Source organism: Pristiophorus japonicus, chromosome 23, assembly GCF_044704955.1.
Source record: "Pristiophorus japonicus isolate sPriJap1 chromosome 23, sPriJap1.hap1, whole genome shotgun sequence".
In the NCBI taxonomy this organism is placed as follows: Eukaryota; Metazoa; Chordata; class Chondrichthyes; family Pristiophoridae; genus Pristiophorus; species Pristiophorus japonicus.
In genome coordinates, this window is record NC_091999.1 from 48,199,136 (window position 1) to 48,224,944 (window position 25,809).

The following is a 25,809-nucleotide window of genomic DNA, read 5'->3' on the forward strand; positions in this document are numbered from 1 at the left end:
TCTATCTTTCCATCTCTAGATCTAGGAATTTATCTCTTTTTCAATATCTTTATTCGTTTATAATTGTAGCGCCCCCTACTGCTTTCTTAATTTTTTAACGCATGGAATAGTATGTTCTTTAATAATTGTTGCGCCCCCTGCCTCCCTCTGACTGATTTGCCGCAAGACAAACGACGCTCTGTATACATTTAGCAACGCCCACTGCCATATGACAGACTTACTGCAAGAGAACGGACACTCTACAAACAAAGATACGAGCATACATGCAATGATGGAAAGGTTAAGACCATCTGGTTCATTGAGCCTGTCCCACGCCGCCCGAAACCATGTGATCTCCTGGAAGTAGCAAAAGTCTGATTAAAAACCCAGGCCAATTTGGGGGAAGAAATTTGGCAAATTCTTCTCTGATCCATCTAGATGATCGAAACTAGTCCAGGTGATTACTCTGGCCTTGAATTCCCTGCAGTACCTCCCATTCTATAACATGTGATCTCTACCGCAGCCAGAAACAAATCCTGCTTTCACTTGAGGAATTCAGTGAGTCTGCATTCATTACATGAAACGACAGATTGTACAGTGGTCTACTATCTTCTGGGAAAAGATCCACCTCCTGACATCTAACCTAGATCTAGTCCTATACAACTTAAATGTGTGATACCTGGTCCAACCTAACCTATTTAATTGAAATTAACTATCGGTTGGAAAACCTTCTATTTCCTTCATTATTATATAAAACTCAATCAGATCCCCCCTAAGTCTACGCTGATCTAAGGAATTGAGTACCAACTCATTCAACCTATATTGGTAATTAAAATGCTTTATACTTGGAAATAGCCTCGTGACCCTCTTGTTCTCCTTTTCAGAGTGTCAATATCACCTATCATGTGAGGAGGACAAAACTGGACACAGTATTCAAAGCTCGGTCTGATTAAGGCCTTGTTCAAGGACATAACAGTATACGTCCTATTATAATCAAAAGTCATTTGGATACACCCCGATGCCTTATTTGCTGTAACTATAACTGCACGGCATTGCTCATGTAACTTTAAGGATGTATGTACTAGAATGCGCAATTCCATTTCTATCTGCGCCAACTTTAATACCTTTCCCTGGAGGGTGTAAGAATGTGAACATTTGCCCTAACTACATGCATAAATATGCACTTATCTAAGTTGTACATAATTTTCCAGCCTTGAGCATAATCTCCCAGCACATTAAGATCTGCCTGAAGCAGTCGAGCATCTGCTATAATTCAAAATCTCACTCAGATCTTGGTATCATCTGCAAATTTAAAAGTTTTGCGCGCAATCCCAAAATCTAGATCATTATTAAAAATAGTAAAACACAATATACCCAACACTGACCCCTGCGGGACACCACGGGTGACCAGTCGACAATCAGATTCAAATCCATCAATTATTACTTTTTGACTGTTTCCTGCCAGCCAGTTCTGAATCCAACTCAATATATTTCAACGTATACCAGAGGGTCCGATCTTATACAAAAGCCTTTTGTGCGGTATTTTTCAAAATGTTTTGGGAAATCTGAGTGGACAATGTCTACTGGGCTTCCCTGATCCACAAACTTCGTAACTGTTTCAAAAAATACAATTAGATTTGTGAGATACTATCTCTTTTTTATGAAGTCATATTGGTATGCCTAAAATGTCCCTCCCTATCCAAGTATTCTTAAATCCCTTATGTTTGCTTCAAGCATCTTACATATTACTGATGTTAAACTGATGGGCCTATAGTTGCCCGAGTCTGTCTTGTCACCTATTTCAAAAATGGGGTCTGCATTAGTCTCCATCCAATCTGTAGGAACCATTCAAGAGAGCAGTGAGCTATTATAAATACAGGCCAACAGCTCTCACAGCTCATGTCCTATCTCCCAGACGACCATCAGGTGGATATCATCCAGCGCGGCTGCTCTATCTATTTTCAAGTTCTTAATTATTTTTACCCTAACGTTTTTATCTTTGGTAATGCTGCTAACAAAACTAGTAGAATTAAATTCTAATATTCGAGAATCATTTTCAAGGGTGAAGACTGATGCAAAGTACAAATGTAATATTTCCACCATTCTTAGTGATTCCTTTGAAACCTGCCCTTGAACACCCTTCAGTGGCCCAATACAATCTTTGATAAGTCTCTGATTCACCACGTAAAGAAAAATGCTGATCCCATTACTGCCACAGTTGTCTACAAACCATTAGTCCATTAGTGTTTGATGATGTGATAGCAGCCATCATTTTCTTTAGCTGTTTCCTGTATTCAACCCTGTTTATTTGAGTATTGCATGTTTTAATTGATAAAACACGTTTCTGTTTACATCTTATTTGTCTGTCTAGTTGTACCATCCCGATTATTGATTTATCGGATGATGAGGGATGTGCTTTATAATTTTAGCACCCCTTCTGCCGTATGACGGTTTGCTGCAGAACAAGGGGTGCTCTGTCCAAAGATAGCACCACCTACTACACTATGACTGCTTTATTGCAGGATGGGAGACAAAAGTTATCATTAGATCGCACAACTGCTTTCTCCCATTGAGATAATTTGGGTCTGATTAAGGAACATAACAAACCATTAGAAATAGGAGCAGGAGTAGGCCCTATGCCTCTCGAGCCTGCTCTGCCATTCAATAAATTCATGATTGATCATCGAACTCAACTCCACTTTCCTGCACAATCTTCATATCCCCAGATTCCCCATAGACTCCAAAAATCTATCCACCTCAGTCTTGAATATATTCAGAGATTCGGGATCCACAGCCCGATGAGGCCGAGAATTCAAAAGATTCACAACCCTCTGAGTGAAGAAATTCCTCCTCATCTCGATCCTAAATGGGCTTCCCCTTATCCTGAGACTGTGCCCCATAGTTCAAAAGAAAACACCAGGAATTGAACTCGGACCTCTATGCTGTGTATGGTTTTATGCCATCTTCGAATGTCCAGATGGAGATTTACATTATATTTTCCTTAGAAAGATACGGAAGTCTTTTTTCCCCTGCCACATGCTGCAATATTCATTGGAAGTTATTGTAATGTAGAAAAGGTGAACTCGAAAATGGCTGCCTTAATTTGTTTGTTTCAATGACCGTAGCTCACAATAAAATTGCATAATCTGATTGGCTCACTGGGGATTAACATTCGGTATAACTAAGGGATCATTAGAATGAGCCACATCTCATATTGGAGCTACTGTCTCCAGCAATTCGTTTCTCACAGAGAATGCACGCACCTGGAAACAGTCCAATACTTGCCATTTACTATCCGCTTCTCGCTGCTGTCGGTGTTCCAGGTAAGGTATTACAGCAAGTCATTGGTTGTTAAGGATATCACGGTTTCTGCTGATGATCTGCATCTTTACCCGATTTGGCATTTTGTGTTTCGAGATTTTGCTTCACAGCCGCTTTGTTCATTGTGTTCTGATGAAAGATCACTGATCTGCTACATTAACTCATTTTCTCTCTCCACAGATGTTGCTTGACCTTCCAGGTTTTCTGGTCTCATTTCAAATCTCCCTGAGTCAGAGTATGTGTCTTCTGTATCCCTGTTCAGTGTGACATTTTATTGGAATTGTAAAGTTCCCCGAGTGTCCAAAGCAAAATTTATTACAACATTATTCTGCATCAGCGTGACTTCGTGTCCCAGATCTATATTCGCACTGCCTTCAGCTAATAATCTCTGTTCAAGTCAAAAGTCGTTATTTTTAAAAAGTAAGAATCGTGTGACTAATGCAAAAATATGAAGTGAACCGATGCGACAATGATCAGTCAATAATGTGTGTCTTGATATGTATTTCCCGCCACTTTTTATCAGTACAGTTAATTCTGGTGATCAAACACAGGTTCACAAATGCTGTCGACGGACAAATGTCCAGAAATGATGCGTGTAAAGGGTTATTAAAATGCATCTATTTCTGACTATTGCGTTGAAACGATACTAAAATCAACTGTGTGGTTGATAATGAAGAATAAAGGTGCAGACAGCAGGAAAATGTCTATCAACGGGTCAGGTGGGCAGAACAGTGGCAAATTGAATTTAATCCAGAGGTTTGTGAGGTAATGCATTTGGGGAAGGTTGACAAGGAAAGGCAATACACATTAAATGGTTCACTGAGAAGTGTCGAGGGACAAAGAGACGTTGGAGTGCATGTCCACAGATCCCTGAAGTTAGTAGGACAGGTAGATAAGGTGATTAATAAGGCATAATTAAAGCTTGCATTTATTAGCCGCGGCATAAAATTCAAGAGCAGGGGGGGCTTATGCGTCAACTGTATAAAACACTGGTTAGGCCACAGCTGAAGTATTGTGTGCAGTTCTGGTCACCGCATTGCAGGAAGGAGATGATTGAACTGGAGATTTACGAGCATGTTGCCGGTAGTGGGGAATATTAGCCACGAGGACAGATTGGATAGGCTGGATTTGTTTTTCTTGGAACAGAGGGGAAACTTCATTGATGTGTTTAAAGTTATGACGGGCCTAGATATAGTGGATAGAAAGGGTTAATTGCCATTAGCAGAGGGATCAACAACCAGGATACATCAATTTAAAATAATTAAAAGTTTTAAAGGGGATTTGAGGGGAATTTCTTCATGCAGAGAGTTCTGGAACTCACTGCCTGAAAGGATGGTAGAGGCAGAACACCTCACCACATTTAAAAAGTACTTGGATATGCACCATAGGTGCCGTAACCTGCAGGATTACAGACCTAGAGCTGGAACGTGTGATTAAGCTGAAAAGCTTCTTGTTGGTCGAGGGCCTTAAATGGCCTCCTTCCGTGCTGTAAGCTTCTATGAATCTATGAGTCTATATGATCGAATTTCTGAACTGATTGAGTGATTGCATGATTGACGTGTGATTTTAGCCATGCAATTATTGAAGGGATATTCTGAGTCATTAAATGGATGGCAATCAGTGAACGATAAACGGTTGTAGTCACGAAGTTGCACCTAAAACTCCTTGGCCTGTTCTCACTGTCCTGCTCCTCATTCATTGCTTTAGTCCGCCCACGCTCCTTCACTTTCGCTGTTCCTGCTTCCCTTCCTCAAACATTATTCAAATCTTAACAGATCAATCTCTGCCGACAGGTCACTGAATCATTCCCATCGCGAGGCTGAAATATGATCAAAATAAATAAACATCAAGGAGGAGTGATACTTAATGTTACTGTTTTCTTTTCTGTCTATTTCCTGCAGCTAACTTGGTGATAATTGTGATCCTGTCCCGAGGAAAGTGCGGTCTTTCCAGATGTATCACTTAGTACCTGCTGTCCATGGCAGTGGCAGATCTCCTGGTCATTATCACCGCTGTGATATTAAACCGGATCAGTGGAATTTATTTTCAATTTAGTCTGCTGTCCACTACTCCAGGCTGTACTATAACATCTATCCTAATTTATGTAGCCACGGATAGTTCCATCTGGTTAACAGTCGCTTTCACCTTCGATCGATTTGTGGCGATATGATGCCAGAAACTGAAAACAAAATATTGCACTGAGAAAAGTGCAGCTCTGATTATAGTCATGGTCGGTGCCCTGGCTGTTTAAAAAAACATCACTTCTTATCTCACTTATGAACCTATGTTCATAACTGACAATGTCCCATGGTTATGTAACATCAAAGTAATATTTTATCGTTCTCCTCTATGGATAGTATATGAATGGATTGACAGAATTTTAACGCCATGACTTTCTCCTGATATTGCTGCTCAATGCTCTGACCGTCAGACATATTCTAGCGACGAGCAGAACCCGCAGAAGGCTCCGGGCCCACATCAATGGAGAGAATCAAAGCGACCCAGAGTTGGAGAGCCGGAGAAAATTAATCGTTTTACACTTTACCATCTCGGGCAGTTTCATCCTATTATGGACAGTGTACGTTGTAAATTTCTTGTATGTCCGAATTACAAAGAATAATTATTTCTCAGGTTCCAATTTCAAAGACCCAAAATGTATTCTCCAAGAAACCGGAAATAGTCTTCAGCTTTTGAGTTCCTGCACAAACACGTGTATTTATGGAGTGATCCAGAGTAAATTCAGAGAGGAGTTAATAGATGCGCTGAAATATCCAATTAATCTCATTATAAAATTAATCAAATTATAAAAATGTATTTTCGTGTTAATTCTGCATTACATCACACCCAGTGGGCCATCCTGTCCTGTCAGTTCTGAACCAGCTTTGTCCAGCTCCATCAGCCCCAATAACATGGCCCATCTCGACATCCAAGTCTGAGAAATTGAATATCTCGACATCCACATGCGCGATATCGTACATCTTGACATCCATGTGTGAGAAATCGTACAACTGATTTGCGTGTAATTAAGATTATATTTAATCAGAGGGCCCTTTTTCAGTACTGCCGGCGGTTTGTTTCCTCAGAGTAGTATTATCAAACCAATGCTAACAGATACTTTTCCATTCTATCGTGCTCTCAAGAATCACCATCGGCTCACTGCATTACAACAGTGACTACACTTTCAAAAAGTATTTCACTGGCTGTAAAGCGCTTTGAGACATCCACTCGTTGTAAAAGGTGCTATATAAATCCAGTACTTTCTTTCTTTCCTTCTTAGAGTCAGGATTATGCGACTATGTGACAACCAGTTGTTATCCTGTAGAGACCGCTCTGAATATCCTTGATCCATAACTCTCAGGACTATTGCGAGTGGTGGATCATGGCAGCAGTCTCTGTGATCCTGCGAAAAATAGAGACAAAATTTAGTCACTTGGACAAGTATGGATTAATTAAAGGACGCCAGTATGCAGTTGTTAAAGGTAAATTGTGTTTAAATAACTTGATTGAGTTTTTTTACGTTGGTAACAGAGAGAGTAGTTGAGGGCAATGCGGTTGATGTGGTATACATGAACTTCCAAAAAGTCGAAGTGCCAGCTAATACGTTTGCCTGCAAAGTAGAAGCCCATAGAGTAAGAGGGAAAGTTGCAGCATGGTTACCAAATTAGCTGAATGACAGGAAAGAGGGATTAGTGATGAATGGAATGTGTTTCTGACTGATATCAGTGTTACCCAGGAGTCTTTATCAGGAACGTTGCTTTTCTTGATATATATTAATGAATTGGACTTGGGTGTACTTGTCTCAATTGCAAAATTTACAGACGACACAAAACTTAGAAGTATGGTGAACATTGACGCGGACAGTGATAGACTTCAAAAGGGCACCGCAGGCTGTTGGAATGGGCGGATCCGTGGCAGATGAAATCCAATGCAGAAAAGTGTGAAGTGTAACATTTTGGAAGGAAGAACGAGGAGAAGCAGTATAAATTAAAGGGTACAATCCTAAAGGGGGTGCATGAACAGAGAAACCTGGGATACACGTTCACAAATCGTTGAGAGTGGCAGGTTGAGAAAGCAGTTAAAACAACAATCGCCATCCTGGGCTTCATAAATAGAGGCATAGCGTACCAAAGCATGGAAGTTAAGATAATCCTCTATAAAACACTGGTTCGTGCTCAACTGGATGTTGTATCCAATGCTGTGCATCACACTTTAGGAAGGATGTGAAGGCCTTCGAGAGAGTGCAGAAAAATTAGAACAATGGTTACAGGGATGAGGGATTTCATTTACGTGCATAGACTGGAGAAGCTGGAGTTGTTCTCTGGTGCAGGGAACCTTGAGAGGACATTTGATAGAGGTGTTCAAAATCATGAGTGTTCGGGACAGAAAAGACAGGGCGAAACTCTTCCCATTGGCGGAAGGTTCGAGAACAAGAGGACACAGATTTAAGTGGACTGGCAAAAGAACCAAAGGCGACTTGAGGAATAACTTTTTTATGCAGCGAGTGGTTATGATCTGGAAAGCACTGCCTGAAAGGATGGTGGTGGCAAGTTCAATCGTAGTTTTCAAAAGGATGTTGGATAGCTAATTAAAGGGGAAAAATGCAGGGCTATGAGGAAAAGGTGGGGAGTGGGAATAGCTGAGGTGCTCTTGCAGAGTGCGGACAGGGGCTCCACAGGCCGAAATGTGTCAATTTATGCTGTAACCCATTCTATGATTCTATGATCCTGCACCAGCCACAATATAATGATATGATGGTACGATATGGGCGCTATTACAATGTCACGAACAACACCTTAAAATTTAAATTCTATTTCCCATTGCAAGCTGCTATACTCAGTAAAGTGAGCAACTGTTTGGCAGGGAGGTATAACAGAAAGTAAAGAAGCATTGCATGCAATTCTTCTCCTCGTAAAAGGCACCAAATTCTTTAATTGGGTAACAGCATTTGATGGAGTGGAGGGTAGCCAATGTAACCCCACTTTTTAAAAAAGGAGGGAGAGAGAAAACAGGGAATTATAGACCGGTCAGCCTGACATCGGTAGTGGGTAAAATGATGGAATCAATTATTAAGGATGTCATAGCAGTGCATTTGGAAAGAGGTGACATGATAGGTCCAAGTCAGCATGGATTTGTGAAAGGGAAATCATGCTTGACAAATCTTCTGGAATTTTTTGAGGATGTTTCCAGTAGAGTGGATAAGGGAGAACCAGTTGATGTGGTATATTTGGACTTTCAGAAGGCGTTCGACAAGGTCCCAACAAGAGATTGATGTGCAAAGTTAGAGCACATGGGATTGGGGGTAGTGTACTGACATGGATTGAGAACTGGTTGTCAGACAGGAAGCAAAGAGTAGGAGTAAATGGGTACTTTTCAGAATGGCAGGCAGTGACTAGTGGGGTACCGCAAGGTTCTGTGCTGGGGCCCCAGCTGTTTACACTGTACATTAATGATTTAGATGAGGGGATTAAATGTAGTATCTCCAAATTTGCGGATGACACTAAGTTGGGTGGCAGTGTGAGCTGCGAGGAGGATGCTGTGAGGCTGCAGAGCGACTTGGATAGGTTAGGTGAGTGGGCAAATGCATGGCAGATGAAGTATAATGTGGATAAATGTGAGGTTATCCACTTTGGTGGTAAAAACAGAGAGACAGACTATTATCTGAATGGTGACAGATTAGGAAAAGGGCAGGTGCAAAGAGACCTGGGTGTCATGGTACATCAGTCATTGAAGGTTGGCATGCAGGTGCAGCAGGCGGTTAAGAAAGCAAATGGCATCTTGGCCTTCATAGCAAGGGGATTTGAGTACAGGGGCAGGGAGGTGTTGCTACAGTTGTACAGGGCATTGGTGAGGCCACACCTGGAGTATTGTGTACAGTTTTGGTCTCCTAACCTGAGGAAGGACATTCTTGCTATTGAGGGAGTGCAGCGAAGGTTCACCAGACTGATTCCCGGGATGGCGGGACTGACATATCAAGAAAGATTAAATCAACTGGGCTTGTATTCACTGGATTTCAGAAGAATGAGAGGGGATCTCATTGAAACATATAAAATTCTGACGGGGTTAGACAGGTTAGATGCAGGAAGAATGTTCCCAATGTTGGGGAAGTCCAGAACCAGGGGTCACAGTCTAAGGATAAGGGGTAAGCCATTTAGGACCGAGATGCGGAGGAACTTCTTCACCCAGAGAGTGGTGAACCTGTGGAATTCTCTACCACAGAAAGTTGTTGAGGCCAATTCACTAAATATATTCAAAAAGGAGTTAGATGAGGTCCTTACTGCTAGGGGGATCAAGGGGTATGGCGAGAAAGCAGGAATGGGGTACTGAAGTTGAATGTTCAGCCATGAACTCATTGAATGGCGGTGCAGGCTAGAAGGGCCGAATGGCCTACTCCTGCACCTATTTTCTATGTTTCTATGTTTCTAATGTCCTTCTTAATTAGCACAATTTAAACCAGCACAGGGAACACTTACCACAACCTACCTGCGATCGAGATTATTCTGGTGAAATACATCGGCTATTATGAAGGTAATATATTTTGCCAGAGACGTTTCTCTGCAGATCTCTAAATTGTGACTACGTTTACCGGTTTAACCATCTCTGGGCTGCAGATGACTGGACCTGCAGTTTATTAACGTGCCCTGGCACTCACAGTGATGGAACTCAGTTCAACCCTCATACAGAACCTCCCGCCACTTTGTAGATCTTGGCTCCGACTGCTGAAGTCGTATATAACGGCGGGCAGATCCTGCCACATTGGTTCCTGTGAGCCGACACACACTGAGATGGACCCAAAGGACAGTATCCTTTATGAAGGGCTCACAATAAACTGATTTCTTAATACTCGTGGCAATGTCCTGCAGAGCCAATCAATTGGGCAGGTTGAGTATCTTAGCGACATGCACGAAGCAGAAGCCAACTGGTTGCAGCTAAAGTTAATTGTGAGAACAGAATGACAACATTCGCTGGCATCGCCTCGAATCTAGAATCAGAACATTAAGCCTGTGCTGGCACTTTGAAAGAGCTATCGTATTAGTCCCACTCTTTTCCTAAAGCCCTGCAATTTTCTCCTTTTAGATATTTAACTAATTCCCTTTTTAAAGTTAATATTAATTCTTTTCCCCACTCTTTCACGTAGTATATTCCTGATCAAACCTGCATCAATAAATTCGGCCCTTTTCACCTCAGGCTCCTTTTCCAATTTGCTTAAATCAGAAATCAAACATCAGGAAATATGTTTGTCCCTGGTACTAACTTCAACTGAGTTGCGTACCTGGATTCCGTGGATGACGCCATAATCCCTCGCATACATCATAGCACAGTGATTGGCTGTTTCTTCGAAGGTGACTGCCGTATCCGCAGGAGTTGTTCACTGATTTCACGTTGATAGTATCAGAAGGAATGGCGCAGAGCAGGAAGACAGAATCCTCAGGGTGATGTTCAGTGAGTTCAGGGAGATGGTATCAGAAGGAATGGAGCAGAGCAGTGAGAACAAATCTGTGGGTGATGTTCAGTGAGTTAAGCGAGATGGTATCAGAGGGAATAGTGCAGAGCAGACAGAAAGGCAGTCCAGGGAAGAGGTGACAGCGGGTCGTGTTTAACGTGAGATCATGCACTTTGGCAGAAAAAAATCAAAGAGACAGTTATTATTTAAATGGAAAAAGATTGCAAAGTGCCGCAGTTCAGCGGCACCTGAGGGTACTTGTGCATGAAGCACAAAAGGATGATATGCAGGTACAGCGAATGATCAGGAAGGCCATTGGCATCTTAGCCATTATTGTGAAGAGAATGGAGTATAAAAGCAGGGAAGTCTTGCTACAGTTATACAGGATATTGGGGAGGCCACACCTGGAACTGTGTGCGGTTTTGGTTTACATATTTATGAAAGGATATACTTGCTTTGGAGGCAGTTCAGAGAAGGTTCACTCGGATGATTCCGGAGATGAGGGGGTTGACTTATGAGGAAAGGTTGAGTAGTTTGGGCCTCGACTCATTGGAATTCAGAAGAATGAGAAGTGATCTTATCGAAATGTATCAGATTATGAGGGGGCTTGACAAGGTGGATCCAGAGAGGATGTTTGCACTGATGGGGGAGATTAGAACTGGAGGGCATGATCTTAAAATATGGGGCCGCCCAATTAGAACAGAGATGAGGAGAAATTTCCTCTCTAAGAACGTTGTAAATGTCTGGACTTCGCTGCCTCAGAGAGCCGTGGAAGCTGGGACATTGAATAACCTTAAGATAGAAATAGACAGTGTTTTAAACGATAAGGGGCTATGGGGAGCAGGCAGGAAAGTGGAGCTCAGTCCATTATCATAACCGCCATGAATGGCAGAGCAGGCTCGAGGTGCAGTATGGCCTACTCCTGTTCCAATTTCTTATATTCTTATGTTTTTATGTATGTTCCTCATAATGGAGAACGGTTGGCAGTGATAACCCTACGCATTTCTGTCCGTATGGACCATATGCATTCAGGTGACCTTTAAAGAGTTGAATCGTAAACGAAACTTACATTCTACGAATGCCCTCCCAGAGAGGAGGATGTCAATCATATATTTGGGTAGAACAAAACGACAATGATTTTACATCAGAAATTGATATTGCCCGTGCATCACACATTTTGTATATAGGTGCCCAACGGGCACAAAGCTCCATATGTACCTGCAGATGCCGCGTGAACTCTCATCTCCTCTCTGTCAAAGAAAATCTCTCCACCTGTCGTCTCTTTCTTGGCTTTCTATATGTGTATAACAGAAACATTGGAGCGCGTGTCTGTGTGTCAGTTAGGCCCCAGTTTGTGGGAATCATTCCAAGAGTTTGTGCTCTCTAGTGTGTCTGGAAGTGTTTGATGGGACAGTATAGAGTGAGCTTTAATCTGTATTTAACCAGTGCTGCTCCTGACCTGGGTGTGTTTGATGGGACGGTGTAGAGGGAGATTTATTCTATATTTAACCCGTGCTGTACCTGCCCTGGGAGGGTGTGGTGTGCAAGTGTAGATGGAGCTGTTCTCTGTATCTAACCCGTACTGCACCTGCCCTGGGAGTTTTTGATGGGACAGTGCAGAGGGAGCTTTACTCTTTATTTAACCTGTGTTGTACCTGCCCTGAGAGTGTTTGTTAGGACAGTGTAGAGGGAGATTTGCTCTGACACATACTATACTGTATCGGACTATGGTGCATCAGAGGCCTGCTCTTTAATATAACATGGCACGTGAAAGGCCATAATATTAGAGGAGACCGCCTGGTCACTGTGCAGTCATTCCGCCTCTGGTGCATGATGTTACAAGGCAGGGGAAAATGTGCCGTCACTCTGATGGGACACTAGGTGGCGCAGTGGCTCCTTAACCGAAGGGACTTGGATTCAAACACATCAGGATAGGACGCGGGAAGAATAAATTTCATGGAAATAAAACAACGTGTGATAGGGAAATAGAACAGTGTGAAGGAGCCTTGGAGTAAAAGTTCAGCACAGTCCAAATTATTCCATTTGCCATTGCAGTTTTATTAACAATTTCACAGAGAACAATTTACAGAGAAGGTTTTCAAAAGTTCACACAAATTGAATATAACAAATGAGCGTCACATTAATACCAGAACACAGTCGGTCTGAGCTGCCAGCTATTTGTACAACTCTAACAGACATCAGGGAGAGAGAAACAGATGTTCAACACCAAGGGAAGTGAATAATTGTGAATCATGAATGATAAAAGTGACTTATGTACACATGAGATATTCAAACAATTGTTTGACTCCGAGATACATTTACATTATAGCCACGGTTATCTCACACATTTCAAACAGAGAAATGAAAAAATTGAAGGCAATTTACTCCGGGAATCACCAAGAGGACATAATTTATTTTCAAGACACAGTTAACAACCAGAGGAGAAAAATCCCCGGCGGCCGAAATTCAGTCAATCAGTTGACCTGTAAAAGAGGGATAAAAGTTTGAAGCAGCGTTTTAGTGGTTTGGGGCATTAATTTCAGGGTTGTTATCAATGAAATATTTAGAGATTTGTCAAACCTCTTCAATCAACTCGAACTGAGTGCATTGAATCTTCTCACCTTCACCGGAGTGATGGCAGCGTTGTAGGAAATGTTCAGGAAGATCAAGATGATGAATGTGGAAGCGGTTGTCCAGAAGTTGCTGCTCTCGTCCTCATACTCTTCACTCCAGATGTGGTCTGAGGAATCTACGGGATGTAGGGGAGGAAATATATTCAGATCGTTTGTTAACCCAAGATCTCATCTTATTATTACGTATTCTATTTTCTTTTTTTAAGGTGTTAGATTATTCTCTATTTTAATGTTCAATGTATGTCCTGTGTTAAGTTAATCACGCTCAGTAATCTATCTGTGTTTCTAATTCCACAGTCGTTCTTTCTTTATGATCCTTCTATAGTCGGTTTTGGAAAATATGACAGTTTTCCTTCAATGTCACAGGCTAATTGATTTTGCATCAATTTCATAGGATTTACCATTCGGGAATAGTATGATGTAATATCGGGGGAACTATACTGAATGATATCGATTAATTTAACAATAGCTTCAGATAGCTAATTATTCGGAGACTGTCAAAGGGACAGGGTAAGACATCAGATGTGAGTTATAATCTGGATTAATTTGTGGTAGTCAAGGTTCTGAACATAATTAATTTGCATGAGTTTCCAACTAAGAACTTTGATTCAGTTTGCGTTCAGGACCAGAATATATAATGTTAGATATTATGGTATCAGAAATGATTTATTTAATACAATCGTTGCAGACTGTCTGTTCAAAGAATTTATTTTAATTCTATATTCGTCTGTTACCTGACGTATTTTTTGCACTTTAGTGTTTGTGTTTGTGTGTATGACGATCTCTTCTTTTGGTGTTGTCTGTGTTTGTGTGTTGATATATGTTGATATGTAAGTTTGAATGTTTTAATGTGTCATTCCATATATTTATATTTATGTTTAAGTGTTTGTGTATTTTTGTAAGTTTGTGTATGTTTACATGTAAGCCTTTATGTGTATATATGCAATTGTTTGTGGTTATGTTTAAATATGTCTATTCTTTGTAAGTACGTTCATGTGCGTGTTTTAATGTGTTTGTGTATGGTTATGTGTACGTGTTGTGTATGTTTATGGGTAACAATGTGTGCATTTATGTATAACTCTGTGTGTTCGCATGTAAATGTGTGTGTGTGCTATGCGTTAGTTAATTTGTGTTGAATATGTGTTTATGCAAGTGAAAGTGTGTGTGTTTTTGTGTGTGTGTGTGTGTGTGTTAGTGCTTCTGTTTTATTTAAGGGTGTGTTTATTTTTGCTGTCATATTAATGGTGCTGTGGTTCTGACAATGACGGTGTGTATTATATTCTGGGTATGCGTAATATCTTGTGTCAGTGTGTCAATGTGTGTGTTTATGTGTAAGTCGCTGTGTGTTTATGTGTAAATCCGTGTTGTGTTTATATGTAAGTGTGAACTTCCACAAAAACATACACTACTAACGTTTCCACGCATTCTTCCTCGCTCTGTGTAAATGTGTTCATTGTGAGACACAATGTGACATCAGCTGACGGAATGCAACAAATGAATCGATGGGCATCTCTCTCTGGTGACATTGAGGGGTACAATGATTTAACAATTGCCCTTTGCCCTCTCGCTTGTGCGGAAGTCGGATACATTGGGTTAACAATTGCAGATTCCCCTCACTATGCTGGGGTAGTGGGCGGGACAGTTAGTTAACAATTGCCCTTTCCCCTCTCTCTGGTGGGGGAGAGGGTTTACATCATCAAAGGCAGTCCCTCGCAATCAAGGAAGAATTGCTTCCACTCTTAGCCTGATTTCTTACGTGGCTGTACAGTCCAATAGGGAACCACAGTCTCTGTCACAGGTGGGAAAGACCGTGGTTGCGGGAAGGGGAAGATTTTACACGTTTGCCGCACGTTCCTTCCACTGCCTGCGCTTGATGTCTGAATGCTCTCGGCGACGAGACACGAGGGGCTCAGCGCCCTCCCGGATGTACTTCCTCCCTTCCTCCATTTAGGACGGTCTTTGGCCAGGGACTCTCAAGTGTCAGTGGGGATGTCGCACTTTATCAGGGAGGCTTTGTGGTCCCTTATAACGTTTCCCCTGCCCACCTTTGGCTCATTTGCCATGGGCGAGTTCCGAGTCGAGCGCTTGCTTTGGGAGTCTCGTGTCTGGCATGCAGACAATGTGGCCTGCCCAGAGCAGCTGATCAAGTGTGGTCAGTGCTTCGATGCTGGGATGTTGGCCTGCACGAGGACGCTAATTTTGGCGCGTCTGTCCTGCCAGGGAACTTGTAGAATCTTGCAGAGACGGAGTGAAGTTACAGTGCATTAACAATTGCCGTTTCCCCTCACTCTGGTGGGGCAGTGGGAAGCACAAGTGGGTTCAGAATTGCCATTTCACCACTCTTTGGTATGGCAATGGTCTTACAGTGGATGAATAATTGCCCTTTCATCTCTCTCTGGTGGTGTAGTGGAAGGTACAGGGGGATAACAATTTCCATTTCACCTCTCTCTGGTGGGGCGATGGGAGATTCAGTTCGTGTTCGTGTGTGGACCTCATTTCAGATCCCAGAGTGTGCGATGCTGCCAAATAAATTGTCCCCAAATCTGAAGGGATGGACAACACGAGAAACAAGGGCACCGAAATATAAATGTACAGCATTTGTTTATCGGGAAATAGAACTATGCAGATTCTCCCAGTGGGACGAAAGTTGCTGAAATGACTTTGAGGTATCCTGTCATTAAAGAGCTTCTCTTTCTCTCCAACCTGTGGTGTATATGAGCTGAGAGCGCTGAATGTACCAGCTTTGGCCACAAGTCCGACAAATATTCTGCTTCAGATTAACAGCGCACCCCTTGGCTAAAATAGGAAACAAAATTAATTGAGCGGCTGTGTGTGTAACTCACGATTGGAAGAAAAGGCCTTTATTGTTTTTTACTTAAGAACTGAAAGGCAATCGAGAGATTCTCATTGATAAGAATTGATGTTGTCCATCAGAGCAAGGGAAATCTTCACAAAACAGGGTTTACCTCTGAATTTATTGATGGTTCTGTTGGTGATTTTCAAGGAAATCGCTTCATGTCCCACCACACAGGAGTAAGAGGCGCCGCGGGCCCACTCCTCGGCTGCAATGTATAGCAGGCTGTACAGGAAGAAGGATCTGCTGCCATTCTCCGCCATCACCTCGGTGTTCTGGTAGTTGTCGGAACCACCGGCTTGTCCTTGACGGTCCATTTGACGAAGATCTCTCGGGTGGAGAAACCTCTCACTAAGCAGGTGAGGCTGACCAACCTCTGAGTAGAGACTTCTTCTGCCGAGGGCAGGAGGACAGACACGGCTGGTTCCCGTGGATCTTTCGCTGTAGAACAGTTACAATAAAGGCAAATGAACTTTACAGTTCCAGATACAATGGTGGGAGTTTTAATCTAATAAAGCAGGCGTATTGAGGCTGTGGGGGTGATTAAATTGGTAAAAATCGGCATCCCGACATCAACCCGACCACTCCTGGTTGTAATATTGTATTTGAATAATATATTTATAGGAGGCTGGAATCCTCTATTTTAACCTCCATTCGGTTTTTAACTGTAGCTGGTCCGGCTTGACACACTGTGTAAATCGCAGCAGTTACAGCGATGCGGGGACGGCTGCACCCAGGTGGTTATTGCCCTTACACCTCCCTCCTGGATCCAGGTTCCCTGCCTAACCCACCCCCCGCGATCCGAGAGCTCCTCACTCGGATTCCAATCCTCCTCTGCTCCCGGGTGGCCTTTGAGGCCACCACCAACTCGCTTTCTCTGTTTACATTCGCCAATGTCCCGTGGTTGTACGTCAGAGAAATATGCTCTTCGTTGACATTTAACGCTTTATTATATCCCCTCTGGGGCCTCTCTGGTTTACCATCCCGCAGCAGAGTGAACATAATCTTTCTCTCTGAAATCTTGAAGGGTTGGAGTTGAATTTACTGCACAGATCAAGGAGATTTGGCCAACTGGTCTATGCTGGTGTGTATGTTCCACACATGCCTCTTCCTAGCTCACTTAATCTCATCCTAATAACATACCATTCTATTCCTTTCTCGCTCATGGACTTATCCAGTTTCCCCTAAAATACATAACATCAGGTCCCAGAGTGCTGAGTTCGTGGAATTACCAAACTGAATGATCAGAGTAGCCCATTAAACACTTTAAATAATGAATTGGCCCTTGCACATGCAGCAGAAATAGTCACAGTATCTGACTTATTGTAACAATCTCCGCGCTATCCCTTTTCCTTGTGGATGGAATCTCTGATAGGAGTCGGTATATCCTGATGGCTCACCATCCAGTAGAACTTATCCCCACTCAGCCAGTCTTGTGTCGAGATGTTTAAGTTGCTGATTACGCTGCTGGGATCCTCTCCGTGTTAGACGGCAATCTCTGATTTCAAAGCCTCCTTTTCTCAGGTCCAGGACACGGTGAGCCCATAAGGAGCATCAGACACGACGCAGTTTAAGGTCACCGTCGCTCCAGTAAGTCCTGTGCCAGTGACTGTGGGCGAAGAGTGATTTTTGAATCGCTGCATGGGACATCCACTGCAAAACAGGAATGAAAGTCAGGAAAAGCTGCATCTTCAGAATCCGGACACCAATTTTTAGCCTTAACTCGTTCAAGGGGGACAAATCACTTTTGAGATATCAACCTCACGCTGCTGCTTTAACACCGGCGTTATTGGAAGGACAATGTATTGGCAACGATTCCGGGAGATCTGTAACATTTCCTGTGTATTTGAAGCCAGAGCCACCTGTAATGGGCTGTGAAGCAAATAACCGGCGTAAAACGGGAATACATTGTGGTGCTATTGTGTTAGGCACTGAAGAGCGCTCATCCTGAAATCCCTTGCTGCTTCAACATTCAGGAAGGATAGAATAAAAGGAAAAGGAGGTGGGGTAGCATTGCTGGTTAAGGAGGAGATTAAGGCAATAGTGAGGAAGGACATTAGCTTGGATGATGTGGAATCTATATGGGTAGAGCTGCAGAACACCAAAGGGCAAAAAACGTTAGTGGGAGTTGTGTACAGACCTCCAAACAGTAGTAGTGATGTTGGGGAGGGCATCAAACAGGAAATTAGGGGTGCGTGCAATAAAGGTGCAGCAGTTATAATGGGTGACTTTAATATGCACATAGATTGGGCTAACCAAACTGGAAGCAATACGGTGGAGGAGGATTTTCTGGAGTGCATAAGAGATGGTTTTTTAGACCAATAAGTCGAGGAACCAACTAGCGGGGAGGCCATCTTCGACTGGGTGTTATGTAATGAGAGAGGATTAATTAGCAATCTCGTTGTGCGAGGCCCCTTGGGGAAGAGTGACCATAATATGGTGGAATTCTGCATTGGGATGGAGAATGAAACAGTTAATTCAGAGACCATGGTCCAGAAGTTAAAGAAGGCTAACTTTGAAGGTATGAGGCGTGAATTGGCTGGGATGGATTGGCGAATGATACTTAAGGGGTTGACTGTGGATGGGCAATGGCAGACATTTAGAGATCGCATGGATGAACTACAACAATTGTACATTCCTGTCTGGCATAAAAGTAAAAAAGGGAAGGTGGCTCAACCGTGGCTATCAAGGGAAATCAGGGATAGTATTAAAGCCAAGGAAGTGGCATACAAATTGGCCAGAAATAGCAGCGAACCTGGGGACTGGGAGAAATTTAGAACTCAGCAGAGGAGGACAAAGGGTTTGATTGGGGCAGGGAAAATGGAGTATGAGAAGAAGCTTGCAGGGAACATTAAGACGGATTGCAAAAGTTTCTATAGATATGTAAAGAGAAAAAGGTTAGTAAAGACAAACGTAGGTCCCCTGCAGTCAGAATCAGGGGAAGTCATAACGGGGAACAAAGAAATGGCGGACCAATTGAACAAGTACTTTGGTTCGGTATTCACGAAGGAGGACACGAACAACCTTCCGGTTATAAAAGGGGTCGGGGCGTCTAGTAAGGAGGAGGAACTGAGGGAAATCCTTATTAGCCGCGAAATTGTGTTGGGGAAATTGATGGGATTGAAGGCCGATAAATCCCCAGGACCTGATGGACAGCATCCAGAGTACTTAAGGAGGTGGCCTTGGAAATAGTGGATGCGTTGACAGTCATTTTCCAACATTCCATTGACTCTGGATCAGTTCCGATGGAGTGGAGGGTAGCCAATGTAACTCCACTTTTTAAAAAAGGAGGGAGAGAGAAAACAGGGAATTATAGAGCGGTCAGCCTGACATCGGTAGTGGGTAAAATGATGGAATCAATTATTAAGGATGTCATAGCAGTGCATTTGGAAAGAGGTGACATGATAGGTCCAAGTCAGCATGGATTTGTGAAAGGGAAATCATGCTTGACAAATCTTTTGGAATTTTTTGAGGATGTTTCCAGTAGAGTGGATAAGGGAGAACCAGTTGATGTGGTATATTTGGACTTTCAGAAGGCGTTCGACAAGGTCCCACACAAGAGATTGATGTGCAAGGTTAGAGCACATGGGATTGGGGGTAGTGTACTGACATGGATTGAGAACTGGTTGTCAAACAGGAAGCAAAGTGTAGGAGTAAATGGGTACTTTTCAGAATGGCAGGCAGTGACTAGTGGGGTACCTCAAGGTTCTGTGCTGGGGCCCCAGCTGTTTACACTGTACATTAATGATTTAGATGAGGGGATTAAATGTAGTATCTCCAAATTTGCGGATGACACTAAGTTGGGTGGCAGTGTGAGCTGCGAGGAGGATGCTGTGAGGCTGCAGAGCGACTTGGATAGGTTAGGTGAGTGGGCAAATGCATGGCAGATGAAGTATAATGTGGATAAATGTGAGGTTATCCACTTTGGTGGTAAAAACAGAGAGACAGACTATAATCTGAATGGTGACAGATTAGGAAAAGGGGAGGTGCAAAGAGACCTGGGTGTCATGATACATCAGTCATTGAAGGTTGGCATGCAGGTTCAGCAGGCGGTTAAGAAAGCAAATGGAATGTTGGCCTTCATAGCAAGGGGATTTGAGTACAGGGGCAGGGAGGTGTTGCTACAGTTGTACAGGGCATTGTTGAGGCCACACCTGGAGTATTGTGTACAGTTTTGGTCTCCTAACCTGAGGAAGGACATTCTTGCTATTGAGGGAGTGCAGCGAAGGTTCACCAGACTGATTACCGGGATGGCGGCACTGACCTATCAAGAAAGACTGGATCAACTGGGCTTGTATTCACTGGAGTTCAGAAGAATGAGAGGGGACCTCATAGAAACATTTAAAATTCTGACGGGGTTAGACAGTTTAGATGCAGGAAGAATGTTCCCAATGTTGGGGAAGTCCAGAACCAGAGGTCACAGTCTAAGGATAAGGGGTAAGCCATTTAGGACCGAGATGCGGAGGAACCTCTTCACCCAGAGAGTGGTGAACCTGTGGAATTCTCTACCCACAGAAAGTTGTTGAGGCCAATTCACTAAATATATTCAAAAAGGAGTTAGATGAGGTCCTTACTACTAGGGGGATCAAGGGGTATGGCGAGAAAGCAGAAATAGGGTACTGAGGTTGAATGTTCAGCCATGAACTCATTGAATGGCGGTGCAGGCTAGAAGGGCCGAATGGCCTACTCCTGCACCTATTTTCTATGTTTCTATGTTTCTATGTTTACACCCATCTGTAGATCCTTGCATCCAAACGCATCTCCGCTGGTTATAATAGTGTAACCCAAATAGCCCGAAGGTCTAGAGGTCTACACCAGCATTACTCTGGTTCAAAACAAGTGTCAAATTAATTTCAGGATTTATGGGACAGCAGGAAACAAAGTTATGTTTCTGGTCACTTGCTGTGATCTTTATTGCGGTGAAAATGTGCAGGAACCAGTCACAGCCCCCGTCAGAGGAGAAGTTCAAGGTCGGGAGAATGGAGTTCCAAAGGGTCTTTTGTGGTGGGGCATCATTTGTAATGATGTGATGTAGTTTGTTAATTTCTGTCATTACTGAACATTTATCATGTCTGGTGAGAGAGAGTCAGAGTTAAATATGATCTCAGGGCATTAATAGCAACATAGGAACAGGAGGAGGCCATTCAGCCCATCCATCCTGTCCCGCAATCCAGTTAGATCAGGGCTGATCTACAGTCAACACCATATTCCCGCCTTAGTTCTGTAACACTTGATAATCTTGCCTAACAAAAATCAATCAATCTCAGTTCTGAATTGAAACCAAACTTCAGCAGCTTTTGGAGAGGGAAATCCAGACTTCCTGTGAAGAAATCCTTCCTGACATCACTTCCGCACGATCTCGCTCTAATTTTAAGATTCTGCTATTTGTTCTGGACTTTTCCGTCAAAGGAAATAATTGTTCTATATCTACTTGATCAATTGTATTTATCTACTTGAACACCTCAATTGTATCACCTCTTAATATTCTCTGCTCGTCTCCTCATCATTTTATTTTATTAGCTCCGGTATCATTCGGATAAACCTGCACTTTACCGCCTCCATGACCAGTATGTCCTTCCTGAGGTGCGGAGCCCAGAATTGGACTCAGCGCTCTGAATAGGGTAGATGCCCATTCCAACAGTGGGTTCCTGGACAGTTAGCAGTAAAGGGTTCCAGACTCCGACTGCCGCTCCGTATATAATCAGCCAACTCAGGATAAACCTGAGAATAAGGGCACGTTACTCACTGCCTGAAATCAGAGCAGGGGGAAAGCTTCGTTGGCGAGTTTATTAAATCGTGAACAATGAGGAATCCTGAACCAGAAGATCGTGGGTTGAAGTCCCACTCCAGATACTTGATCACAAAATGTAAGCTGTGTCTCCCAGTGCAGTACTGGGGGCGTGGTGCACTGTCGGAGGTGCCGTCTTTCGGATCACGTGTTAAACCGCGGATCCGTCTGGCCTCTTAGGTGGACGTAAATGATTCCCTGGACCTATTTCAATGAAAAGCCGAGGACTTTTCCTTCGTGGCCTGGGAATATTTATAGCTCAAAAAACACCACTAAGCAAAATATAATCTGGTCATTATCACACTGCTGTTTGTGGGAGATTGCTGTGCACTAAATGATTGCTGCACGTTGTACATTACAACTGTGACCACATTTCACAACTTAATTCATTGGCTGGCAAGCGATTTGGTTTAGACTAAGGTCGCTGAAGGCGCTGTTTCAAGGCAAGTTTGTAATCACAAGAATATACAAACTGCATGATTGGAAATTAGGAATAGTTCGGTGCTTTTTACTAATTTCAATAAAAGTCCTGACTGAGATCAGCGCTCAGAATGGTCTGTAACCTCTCGGGATTGTGCTTCTTACCCTGAGATCTGGTGAAGTTACGGCTTTGCGTGACCACTTCATGAGTGACCTAGCAGGTGTAGACCGAGCCGGTGAACCATTCCTCGGCGGGGACTGTCAGCCGACTGGCCGCCGAGAAGTTCCCGTTCACCTCAAAGACGGGAGAGGTGACGGAGCCAGAATCCAGGAGTTGTCCACTCTCCAGCCAATTCACGGTCAGTGACTTTGGCCGGAAATCGATGATTGAACACACGGCGCTTGCATATCTGCTGCTGGTGATTTGTTCAGTAGAACTCAGCGTGAGGAGAACAGTTGGAGGAATGATGTCGCGTTCAGGATCTTCAAGAGAAGACAAATTATTGACATTGCTTGCAAAATCAATCATTAAGAAATGCAAAGTGTCCTTATATTTTAACAGGTTCCTCGCTGTCAGACTAACACTAACCTGGCATTTACAGAGAGCAGAACTGTGCACAGTCTTCTCAGTGTAATCTGCAGACCGGAACTGTGCATAATATTCTTAGTATGATCTGGAGACCAGAACGTTACACAGTATTCCAAGAGTGATTAGGAGACCAGAACTGTAAACAATATTCTTGGTATGATATGGAGACCTGAACTGTGGACAGTATTCTAAATGTGATATGGAAACCAGAACTGTGCATAATATTCTAAGTATGATAGAGAGACCAGAATTATACACAGTATTTTAATTGTGATATGGGAGACCAGAACGGTGCACAGTATTTTAAGTGCGATAGGGAGACCAGAACTATACACAGTACTCTAAGTGTGATCTGGAGAACAGAACTGTACACATCATTCTAAGTGTAATATGGAGACCAGAACTGTACACAGCACTCTCAGTGTCGTCTAACCAAATTTCTGTACAAGTTGAACATACCTTCTCATCTTATCACAGTTTGCCCTCTATCCCACATCACTAACCTGGCATTGTGATGGCCCAGACCGACACACCACGTCAAACCTCGCAGTAGATGGTGCTACTGCACACCTCTGACTCGGTGATGGTTAACCGGCTCTTTATCTTTCTTCCAGGAAAGGCTGGTGATTTTATCTTTCTTCCAGGAAAAACTGGTGATTTTGGGGGAGTAGTCCATCGCCAAACAGCGGAAGCAGTTTCTCCCTACTCAGCGCACTATGATCTGGGCTCTATTCCATCCTATTGAATGGACGTCTCTTGAGTTTCCTCCTTCCTCCCACTCAATAAATAATCCGAATTAAATACCATTCCAAAATCCGGTTAATTGGAAGTTTCTCCTTAAAACGGTCCATTTCAATTCCCATTGTTGTTCTTGTTATATAACAATGACCTGGACTTGGTTATAGGGATTCCATCTCGAAGTTCGAAGATGAAGCAAAACCTGGCAACGTAGCCAATAGTGAGCATGATAGTAACAGACTTGAAGAGGAATCAGAGAGACGAGTGAAATGGGCCGGGACATGGCAGTGCAATTTAATGCGGATAATTAAGAAGCGGTATACTTTGGGTGGAACATGGAGAGGCAGTATCATCTAAATAGTATTGTTTTGAGGGGATACAAAAACAAAAATATCTGGATATTGCCCCCGTGTCAATATTACTAAAAATGTTCAAAAATGCTCACTGAAAGCCGATGTGTATGTGTTTGTATGTGGGGTTGGGGTTGAAGCCCAGATTCTCACAGAGACAGAATCCAGGTTCTCACAGGACCAGGATAGCCGAGTGGTTGAGGCGTTGGCCTTAAAATTCAATGGTGTTCCCCGCGTGGGTTCGTACCCCACTCCTGGTATCTCTTTAATTTAACACGGATTTGCTCCCATTCTGATCAATGAGTCCGGATTTTCATCGGTTGAATCAGCAATTTTCTGTAACAATGTGACACTCTGAACCGATAATGAAATGAAATTGTGAAATGTATCTGTGTCGTTCGGTCTCTGCCTCTCTCTCTCTCTTCAGAGAGTTTTGTATGTTTGTGTCTTTGTCTCTGTCAGTCTGACTCACTCTGTCTGTCCCTGGTTCCCTGTTTGTCTCTGTCTCTCAATCTGTCTCTTTCTCACGGTGCCACATCTGTTCCAATGGGATTCTCTCAGACTCTTTGTCTGACTGGCTCTCTCTTTCCCATCATTTCGGTCTGTCCATGTCTTTGCCTGTCTCTGTGAGTCCCTGCCTGTAAGCTGAGAAGTATTTCCTTCATTTTCTGTTTTAGTCTCTATCGCTCTCTCTCTATCTGTCTCTCTGCTTGTCACTGTGTTTATCACTGTCTTTCTCTCACTCTTTCCCTCTCTCTTAATAGATCACACACAGACACATCACTGTATATGTATATGTTTGAGTCTTTTTCTCACTCAGTCTGCCTCTCCTTCTCAGTCTCACACTTTCTGTCTCTCGTTGTCTCTATCTCGCTGTCTGTCTCTCCATGTTTGTCGGTTTGTCTCTGTCTCTCAATGTGTCTGTCGACTTATTTTCACAGCTCGATAACTGCTTCACCACAGCCCGTATTCTCATCCGCATAGTGGTGACTATCCCTGCCTGTTACGTGGGAGAACCGGGTTCAATTCCCCAATAAACAAGCAGCTTTTCCAAAATGTCGAATTTTACTTCTGTTTCTTGGTATAGATTCATATTAAAAAGTATCAGAGCAATATAGAACAGTAAAGATACAGCAAGAGGAGATTGACTCTTCCAGATTTTTTGCAAACGGAGACTTTTTCAGGATTCTGTGGCCGTCTGCTGCACAGAGATGGATGACTGAGTTTTTTCTGAGCAAAATTTAAAGTGCCAGAGACGCAGTAGTTGTCGCCGAGTGGTTAACGCGATGTTCTCGAAATCCTTTGGGTTTACCCCGCGCAGGAACGAATCCTGCCTGCTCTGATTCTCAGCATTTTTCATTCCATTTTACAATTTAACCAGGTTTTTGCAAAACTGATCCTGAGATCGGCGGAAGAACGTCCCACACCTTTCAACACTGGAATCTATTTCTCATTTTTTGCAATATCTCAATATCTGCAATATTCACGATGCATACAGATAGAAAAACGCAAAAATCAGCCTAAGTAGCGAAAGTGATTCAGCCTGTCTATCCCGTTATATGTATAAGGCATCTGTGCATGTCCGTTGGTGCATGTATATTTTTGGTTATTGATGTGTGTGTGTCGCTGTGTCTGTCTATCTGTATCTATGTCCCTGTGTATGTGCAACTGTCTGTGAAAATCATCACCATGAATT

General features: G+C 43.0%; 1 non-coding gene and 2 pseudogenes across 1 annotated transcript; 2 read left to right on the top strand and 1 right to left on the bottom strand.

Moving 5' to 3' along the window:
* Positions 1-3,232: 3,232 nt before the first annotated feature.
* Positions 3,233-6,107, top strand: LOC139235525 (probable G-protein coupled receptor 139; annotated as a pseudogene).
* Positions 6,108-17,568: 11,461 nt separating this feature from the next.
* LOC139235526 (Ig heavy chain C region-like) lies at positions 17,569-23,701 on the bottom strand (annotated as a pseudogene).
* A 591-nt stretch (positions 23,702-24,292) lies between these two features.
* trnal-uaa (transfer RNA leucine (anticodon UAA)) lies at positions 24,293-24,373 on the top strand. Its single transcript has one exon. It is a non-coding gene; the product is annotated as a tRNA-Leu (tRNA).
* Positions 24,374-25,809: the final 1,436 nt, after the last annotated feature.